Source organism: Pristiophorus japonicus, chromosome 4, assembly GCF_044704955.1.
Source record: "Pristiophorus japonicus isolate sPriJap1 chromosome 4, sPriJap1.hap1, whole genome shotgun sequence".
Classification (NCBI taxonomy): Eukaryota; Metazoa; Chordata; class Chondrichthyes; family Pristiophoridae; genus Pristiophorus; species Pristiophorus japonicus.
In genome coordinates this window covers 147,560,179-147,569,445 of record NC_091980.1, presented here as the reverse complement: position 1 = coordinate 147,569,445, position 9,267 = coordinate 147,560,179, and positions in this window count along the sequence as shown.

The window sequence follows — 9,267 nt, the reverse complement described above, 5'->3', positions numbered from 1 at the left end:
ACTGACAGAATGTTATAGATTCCCCGGTCACTGTGTGTCGGACACTGACAGTCCGTTATAGATTCCACGGTCACTGTGTGCGTAGGACAGTGACAGTGTGTTATAGATATTCCGGTCACTGTGTGTAGGACACTGACAGTGTGTTATAAATTCCCCGGTCTTTGTGTGTGCAGGACACTGACATTGTGTTATAGATTCCCCGGTCACTGAGTGTGTCGGACACTGACAGTGTGTTATAGATTCCCCGGTCATTGTGTGTGTAGGACACTGACAGTGTGTTGCAGATTCCCCGGTCACTGTGTGCAGGACACTGACAGTGTGTTATAAATTGCCTGGTCACTGTGTGTAGGACACTGACAGTGTGTTATAGATTCCCCGGTCACTGTGTGTGTCGGACACTGACAGTGTGTTGTAGATACCCCGTTCACTGTGTGTGTAGGACAATGACAGTGTGTTATAAATTGCCTGGTCACTGTGTGGAGGACACTGACAGTGTGTTATAAATTTCCTGGTCACTGTGTGTAGGACACTGACAGTGTGTTACAGGTTCCCCAGTCACTGGGTGTAGGACACTGACAGTGTGTTATAGATACGCCGTTCACTGTGTGTTGGACGCTGACGGTGTGTTGTAGATTCCCCGGTCACTGTGTTAGGACAATGACAGTGTGTTATAGATTCCCCGGTCACTGTGTGTTGGACGCTGACGGTGTGTTATAGATTCCACGGTCACTGTGTGTTGGACACAGATAGTGTGTTATAGATACGCCGTTCACTGTGTTAGGACAATGACAGTGTGTTATAGATTCCCGAGTCACTGTGTGTAGGACACTGACAGTGTGTTACAGATTCCCCGGTCACTGTGTGTCGGACACTGACATTGTGTTACAGATTCCCGAGTCACTGTGTGTCGCACACTGACAGTATGTTATAGATTCCCCGGTCACTGTGTGTGGGACGCTGACAGTGTTTTTTAGGTTCCCCGGTCACTGTGTGTGTCGGACACTGACAGTGTGTTATAGATTCCACGTTCACTGTGTGCGTAGGACAGTGACATTATGTTATAGATATTCCAGTCACGGTGTGTAGGACACTGACAGTGTGTTATAGATTTCCCGGTCTCTGTCTGTAGGACACTGACAGTGTGTTACAGATTCACCGCTCACGTGTGTCGGACACTGACAGAATGTTATAGATTCCCCGGTCACTGTGTGTAGGACACTGACAGAATGTTATAGATTCCCCGGTCACTGTGTGTCGGACACTGACAGTCTGTTATAGATTCCACGGTCACTGTGTGCGTAGGACAGTGACAGTGTGTTATAGATATTCCGGTCACTGTGTGTAGGACACTGACAGTGTGTTATAAATTCCCCGGTCTTTGTGTGTGCAGGACACTGACATTGTGTTATAGATTCCCCGGTCACTGAGTGTGTAGGACACTGACAGTGTGTTATAGATTCCCCGTTCACTGTGTGTAGGACACTGACAGTGTGTTATACATTCCCCGGTCACTGTGTGTGTAGAAGACAGACAGTGTGTTATAGATACCCCGTTCACTGTGTGTGTAGGACACTGACAGTGTGTTATAGGTTCCCCGGTCACTGTGTGTAGGACGCTGACAGTGTGTTATAGATTCCCCGGTCTCTATCTGTCGGACACTGACAGTGTGTTATAGATTCCCCGGTCATTGTGTGTGTAGGACACTGACAGTGTGTTGCAGAATCTCCGGTCACTGTGTGTAGGACACTGACAGTGTGTTATAGATTCCCCGGTCACTGTGTGTAGGACACTGACAGTGTGTTATCGATTCCCGGTCACTTTTTGTATATGACACTGACAGTGTGTTATAGATTCCACGGTCACTGTGTGTAGGACACTGACAGTGTGTTGTAGATTCCCTGGTCACTTTGTGTAGAACACTGACAGCGTGTTATAGATTCCCCGGTCACTGTGTGTAGGACGCTGACAGTGTGTTGTAGATTCCCTGGTCACTTTGTGTAGAACACTGACAGCGTGTTATAGATTCCCCGGTCACTGTGTGTAGGACGCTGACAGTGTTTTTTAGTTTCCCCGGTCACTGTGTGTAGGACACTGACAGTGTGTTATAGATTCCCCGGTCACTGTGTGTGTAGGACACTGACTGTGTGTTATAGATTCCCCGGTCACTGATTGTGTAGGACACTGACAGTGTGTTACAGATTCCCCGGTCACTGTGTGTAGGACACTGACAGTGTGTTATAAATTCCCCGCTCTTTGTGTGTGTAGGACACTGACAGTGTGTTATAGATTCCCCGGTCAATGTGTGTGTCGGACACTGACAGTGTGTTATAGATACCCCATTCACTGTGTGTGTAGGACACTGACAATGTGTTATAAATTGCCTGGTCACTGTGTGTAGGACACTGAAAGTGTGTTATAGATTCCCCTGTCACTGTGTGTAGGTCACTGACAGTGTGTTATAGATTCTCCGGTCACTGTGTGTGGGACACTGACAGTGTGTTATAGATTCCCCGGTCACTGTGTGTAGGACACTGACAGTATGTTCTCGATTCCCCGGTCATTGTGTGTGTAGGACACCGACAGTGTGTTGCAGATTCCCTGGTCACTGTGTGTCGGACACTGACAGTGTGTTATAGATTCCCCGGTCAATGTGTGTGTAGGACAATGACAGTCTGTTATAGATTCCCCGGTGAGTGTGTGTGTAAAACACTGACAGTGTGTTATAGATTCCCCGGTCAATGTGTGTCTGACAATGACAGTATGTTATAGATTCCCCGGTCACTGTGTGCAGGAAGCTGACAGTGTTTTTTAGGTTCCCGGTAACTGTGTGTACGATACTTACAGTGTGTTATAGATTCCCCGGTGACTGTGTGTAGGACACTGACAGTGTGTTATAGGTTCCCCGGTTACTGTCTGTAGGACACTGACAGTGTGTTATAGATTACCCGTTCACTGTGTGTAGGACATTGACAGTGTGTTATCATTTCTCCGGTCACTGTGTGTAGGACACTGACAGTGTGTTATATACTCCACGGTGATTGTGTGTGTAGGACACTGACAGTGTGTTATAGATTCTCCGGTCACTGTGTGTAGGACACTGACAGTGTGTTATAGGTTCCCCGGTCAGTGTGTGTAGGACGCTGACAGTTTGTTATCGATTCCCCGGTCTCTGTCTGTAGGACACTGACAGTGTGTTACAGATTCACCGCTCACTGTGTGTCGGACACTGACAGTGTGTTATCGATTCCCCGGTCATTGTGTGTGTAGGACACTGACAGTGTGTTATAGATTCCCTGGTCACTGTGTGTAGGACACTGACAGTGTGTTATCGATTCCCCTTTCACTGTGTGTAGGACACTGACAGTGTGTTATCGATTCCCCGGTCACTGTGTGTGTAGGACACTGACAGTGTGTTATAGATTCCCCGGTCACTGTGTGTGGGACACTGACAGTGTGTTAGAGATTTCCCGTTCACTGTGTGTGTAGGACACTGACAGTGTGTTATAGATTCCCCGGTCACTGTTTGTGTAGGACACTGACAGTGTGTTATAGATTCCCCGGTCATTGGGTGTGTAGGACACTGACAGTGTGTTATAGATTCCCCTTTCACTGTGTGTAGGACACTGACAGTGTGTTATCGATTCCCCGGTCACTGTGTGTAGGACACTGACAGTGTGTTATAGATTCCACGGTCACTGTGTGTAGGACACAGACAGTGTGTTATAAATTCCCCGGTCTTTGTGTGTGCAGGACATTGACATTGTGTTATAGATTCCCCGGTCACTGAGTGTGTAGGACACTGACAGTATGTTATAGATTCCCCGTTCACTGTGTGTAGGACACAGACAGTGTGTTATAAATTCCCCGGTCTTTGTGTGTGCAGGACATTGACATTGTGTTATAGATTCCCCGGTCACTGAGTGTGTAGGACACTGACTGTGTGTTATAGATTCCCCGGTCACTGTGTGTAGGACACTGATAGTGTGTTATAAATTGCCTGGTCACTGTGTGTAGGACACTGACAATGTGTTATAGATTCCACGGTCACTGTTTGTGTAGGACACTGACAGTGTGTTACAGATTCCCCAGTCACTGTGTGTCGGACACTGATCGTATGTTATAGATTCCCTGGTGACTGTGTGTAGGACACTGACAGTGTGTTATAGGTTCCACGGTCACTGTGTGTAGGACGCTGACAGTGTGTTATAGATTCCCCGGTCTCTGTCTCTACGACACTGACAGTGTGTTGTAGATTCCCCGGTCACTGAGTGTGTAGGACACTGACAGTATGTTATAGATTCCCCTGTCACTGTGTGTCGGACACTGACAGTGTGTTATAGATTCCCCGGTCACTGTCTGTAGGACACCGACAGTGTGTTATCGATTCCCCGGTCACTGTGTGTGTAGGACACTGACAGTGCGTTATAGATTCCCCGGTCACTGTGTGTAGGACACTGACAGTGTGTTATAGATTCCCCGGTCACTGTGTGTAGGACACTGACAGTCTATTATAGATTCCCCGGTGAGTGTGTGTGTAAAACACTGACAGTGTGTTATAGATTCCCCGGTCACTGTGTGTGTAGGACACTGACAGTGTGTTATAGATTCCCCGGTCACTGTGTGTAGGACACTGACAGTGTGTTACAGATTCCCCGGTCACTGTGTGTTGGACGCTGACGGTGTGTTATAGATTCCACGGTCACTGTGTGTTGGACACAGATAGTGTGTTATAGATTCCCGAGTCACTGTGTGTAGGACACTGACAGTGTGTTACAGATTCCCCGGTCACTGTGTGTCGGACACTGACATTGTGTTACAGATTCCCGAGTCACTGTGTGTCGCACACTGACAGTATGTTATAGATTCCCCGGTCACTGTGTGTGTCGGACACTGACAGTGTGTTATAGATTCCACGTTCACTGTGTGCGTAGGACAGTGACATTATGTTATAGATATTCCAGTCACGGTGTGTAGGACACTGACAGTGTGTTATAGATTTCCCGGTCTCTGTCTGTAGGACACTGACAGTGTGTTACAGATTCACCGCTCACGTGTGTCGGACACTGACAGAATGTTATAGATTCCCCGGTCACTGTGTGTAGGACACTGACAGAATGTTATAGATTCCCCGGTCACTGTGTGTCGGACACTGACAGTTTGTTATAGATTCCACGGTCACTGTGTGCGTAGGACAGTGACAGTGTGTTATACATTCCCCGGTCACTGTGTGTGTAGAAGACAGACAGTGTGTTATAGATACCCCGTTCACTGTGTGTAGGACGCTGACAGTGTGTTATAGATTCCCCGGTCTCTATCTGTAGGACACTGACAGTGTGTTACAGATTCACCGCTCACGTGTGTCGGACACTGACAGTGTGTTATAGATTCCCCGGTCATTGTGTGTGTAGGACACTGACAGTGTGTTGCAGATTCTCCGGTCACTGTGTGTAGGACACTGACAGTGTGTTATAGATTCCCCGGTCACTGTGTGTAGGACACTGACAGTGTGTTATCGATTCCCCGGTCACTTTTTGTATATGACACTGACAGTGTGTTATAGATTCCACGGTCACTGTGTGTAGGACACTGACAGTGTGTTGCAGATTCCACGGTCACTGTGTGTCGCACACTGACAGTGTGTTACAGATTCCCCGGTCACTGTGTGTAGGACGCTGACAGTGTGTTATAGATTCCCTGGTCACTTTGTGTAGAACACTGACAGCGTGTTATAGATTCCCCGGTCACTGTGTGTAGGACGCTGACAGTGTTTTTTAGTTTCCCCGGTCACTGTGTGTAGGACACTGACAGTGTGTTATAGATTCCCCGGTCACTGTGTGTGTAGGACACTGACTGTGTGTTATAGATTCCCCGGTCACTGATTGTGTAGGACACTGACAGTGTGTTACAGATTCCCCGGTCACTGTGTGTAGGACACTGACAGTGTGTTATAAATTCCCCGCTCTTTGTGTGTGTAGGACACTGACAGTGTGTTATAGATTCCCCGGTCACTGTGTGTGTCGGACACTGACAGTGTGTTATAGATACCCCATTCACTGTGTGTGTAGGACACTGACAATGTGTTATAAATTGCCTGGTCACTGTGTGTAGGACACTGAAAGTGTGTTATAGATTCCCCTGTCACTGTGTGTAGGTCACTGACAGTGTGTTATAGATTCTCCGGTCACTGTGTGTAGGACGCTGACAGTATGTTCTCGATTCCCCGGTCATTGTGTGTGTAGGACACCGACAGTGTGTTGCAGATTCCCTGGTCACTGTGTGTCGGACACTGACAGTGTGTTATAGATTCCCCGGTCAATGTGTGTGTAGGACAATGACAGTCTGTTATAGATTCCCCGGTGAGTGTGTGTGTAAAACACTGACAGTGTGTTATAGATTCCCCGGTCAATGTGTGTCTGACAATGACAGTATGTTATAGATTCCCCGGTCACTGTGTGCAAGAAGCTGACAGTGTTTTTTAGGTTCCCGGTAACTGTGTGTAGGACACTGACAGTATGTTCTCGATTCCCCGGTCATTGTGTGTGTCGGACACCGACAGTGTGTTGCAGATTCCCTGGTCACTGTGTGTCGGACACTGACAGTGTGTTATAGATTCCCCGGTCAATGTGTGTGTAGGACAATGACAGTCTGTTATAGATTCCCCGGTGAGTGTGTGTGTAAAACACTGACAGTGTGTTATAGATTCCCCGGTCAATGTGTGTCTGACAATGACAGTATGTTATAGATTCCCCGGTCACTGTGTGCAGGAAGCTGACAGTGTTTTTTAGGTTCCCGGTAACTGTGTGTACGATACTTACAGTGTGTTATAGATTCCCCGGTGACTGTGTGTAGGACACTGACAGTGTGTTATCATTTCCCCGGTCACTGTGTGTAGGACACTGACAGTGTGTTACAGATTCACCGCTCACTGTGTGTAGGACACTGACAGTGTGTTATAGATTCCCCGGTCATTGTGTGTGTAGGACACTGACAGTGTGTTATAGATTCCCCTTTCACTGTGTGTAGGACACTGACAGTGTGTTATAGATTCCACGGTCACTGTGTGTAGGACACAGACAGTGTGTTATAAATTCCCCGGTCTTTGTGTGTGCAGGACATTGACATTGTGTTATAGATTCCCCGGTCACTGAGTGTGTAGACACTGACAGTATGTTATAGATTCCCCGTTCACTGTGTGTAGGACACAGACAGTGTGTTATAAATTCCCCGGTCTTTGTGTGTGCAGGACATTGACATTGTGTTATAGATTCCCCGGTCACTGAGTGTCTAGGACACTGACTGTGTGTTATAGATTCTCCGGTCACTGTGTGTAGGGCACTGACGGTGTGTTATAGATACACCGTTCACTGTGTGTGTAGGACACTGACAGTGTGTTGCAGATTCCCCGGTCACTGTGTGTTGGAAACTGACAGTGTGTTATAAATTGCCTGGTCACTGTGTGTAGGACACTGACAATGTGTTATAGATTCCACGGTCACTTTGTATAGGACACTGACAGCGTGTTACAGATTCCCCGGTCACTGTGTGTAGCACACTGACGGTGTGTTATAGATTCCCCGTTCACTGTGTGTAGGACACTGACAGTGTGTTATAGATTCCCCTGTCACTGTGTGTCGGACACTGACAATGTGTTATATATTCCCCGGTCACTGTGTGTAGGACACTGACAGTGTGTTATCGATTCCCCGGTCACTGTGTGTAGGACACTGACAGTGTGTTATAGATTCTACGGTCACTGTGTGTAGGACACAGACAGTGTGTTATAAATTCCCCGGTCTTTGTGTGTAGCACACTGACGGTGTGTTATAGATTCCCCGTTCACTGTGTGTAGGACACTGACAGTGTGTTATAGATTCCACGGTCACTGTGTGTCGGACACTGACAGTGTTTTTTTACAGATTCCCCAGTCACTGTGTGTCGCACACTGACAGTGTGTTACAGATTCCCCGCTCACTGTGTGTAGGACACTGACAGTGTGTTATAGATTCCCCGGTCATTGTGTGTGTAGGACACTGACAGTGTGTTATAGATTCCCCTTTCACTGTGTGTAGGACACTGACAGTGTGTTATCGATTCCCCGGTCACTGTGTGTAGGACACTGACAGTGTGTTATAGATTCCACGGTCACTGTGTGTAGGACACAGACAGTGTGTTATAAATTCCCCGGTCTTTGTGTGTGCAGGACATTGACATTGTGTTATAGATTCCCCGGTCACTGAGTGTGTAGGACACTGACAGTATGTTATAGATTCCCCGTTCACTGTGTGTAGGACACAGACAGTGTGTTATAAATTCCCCGGTCTTTGTGTGTGCAGGACATTGACATTGTGTTATAGATTACCCGGTCACTGAGTGTCTAGGACACTGATTGTGTGTTATAGATTCCCCGGTCACTGTGTGTAGGACACTGATAGTGTGTTATAGATTCTCCGGTCACTGTGTGTAGGGCACTGACGGTGTGTTATAGATACACCGTTCACTGTGTGTGTAGGACACTGACAGTGTGTTGCAGATTCCCCGGTCACTGTGTGTTGGAAACTGACAGTGTGTTATAAATTGCCTGGTCACTGTGTGTAGGACACTGACAATGTGTTATAGATTCCACGGTCACTGTGTGTGTAGGACACTGACAGTGTGTTACAGATTCCCCGGTGAGTGTGTGTGTAGGACACTGACAGTGTGTTATAGATATCCCGGTCACTGTGTGTCGGACACTGATCGTATGTTATAGATTCCCTGGTGACTGTGTGTAGGACACTGACAGTGTGTTATAGATTCCCCGGTCTCTGTCTCTACGACACTGACAGTGTGTTGTAGATTCCCCGGTGAGTGTGTGTGTAGTACACTGACAGTGTGTTATAGATATCCCGGTCACTGTGTGTCGGACACTGATCGTATGTTATAGATTCCCTGGTGACTGTGTGTAGGACACTGACAGTATGTTATAGATTCCCCGGTCACTGTGTGTCGGACACTGACAGTGTGTTATAGATTCCCCGGTCACTGTGTGTCGGACACTGACAGTGTGTTATAGATTCCCCGGTCACTGTCTGTAGGACACCGACAGTGTGTTATCGATTCCCCGGTCACTGTGTGTGTAGGACAATGACAGTCTGTTATAGATTCCCCGGTGAGTGTGTGTGTAAAACACTGACAGTGTGTTATAGATTCCCCGGTCACTGTGTGTGTAGGACACTGACAGTGTGTTATAGATTCCCCGGTCACTGTGTGTAGGACACTGACAGTGTG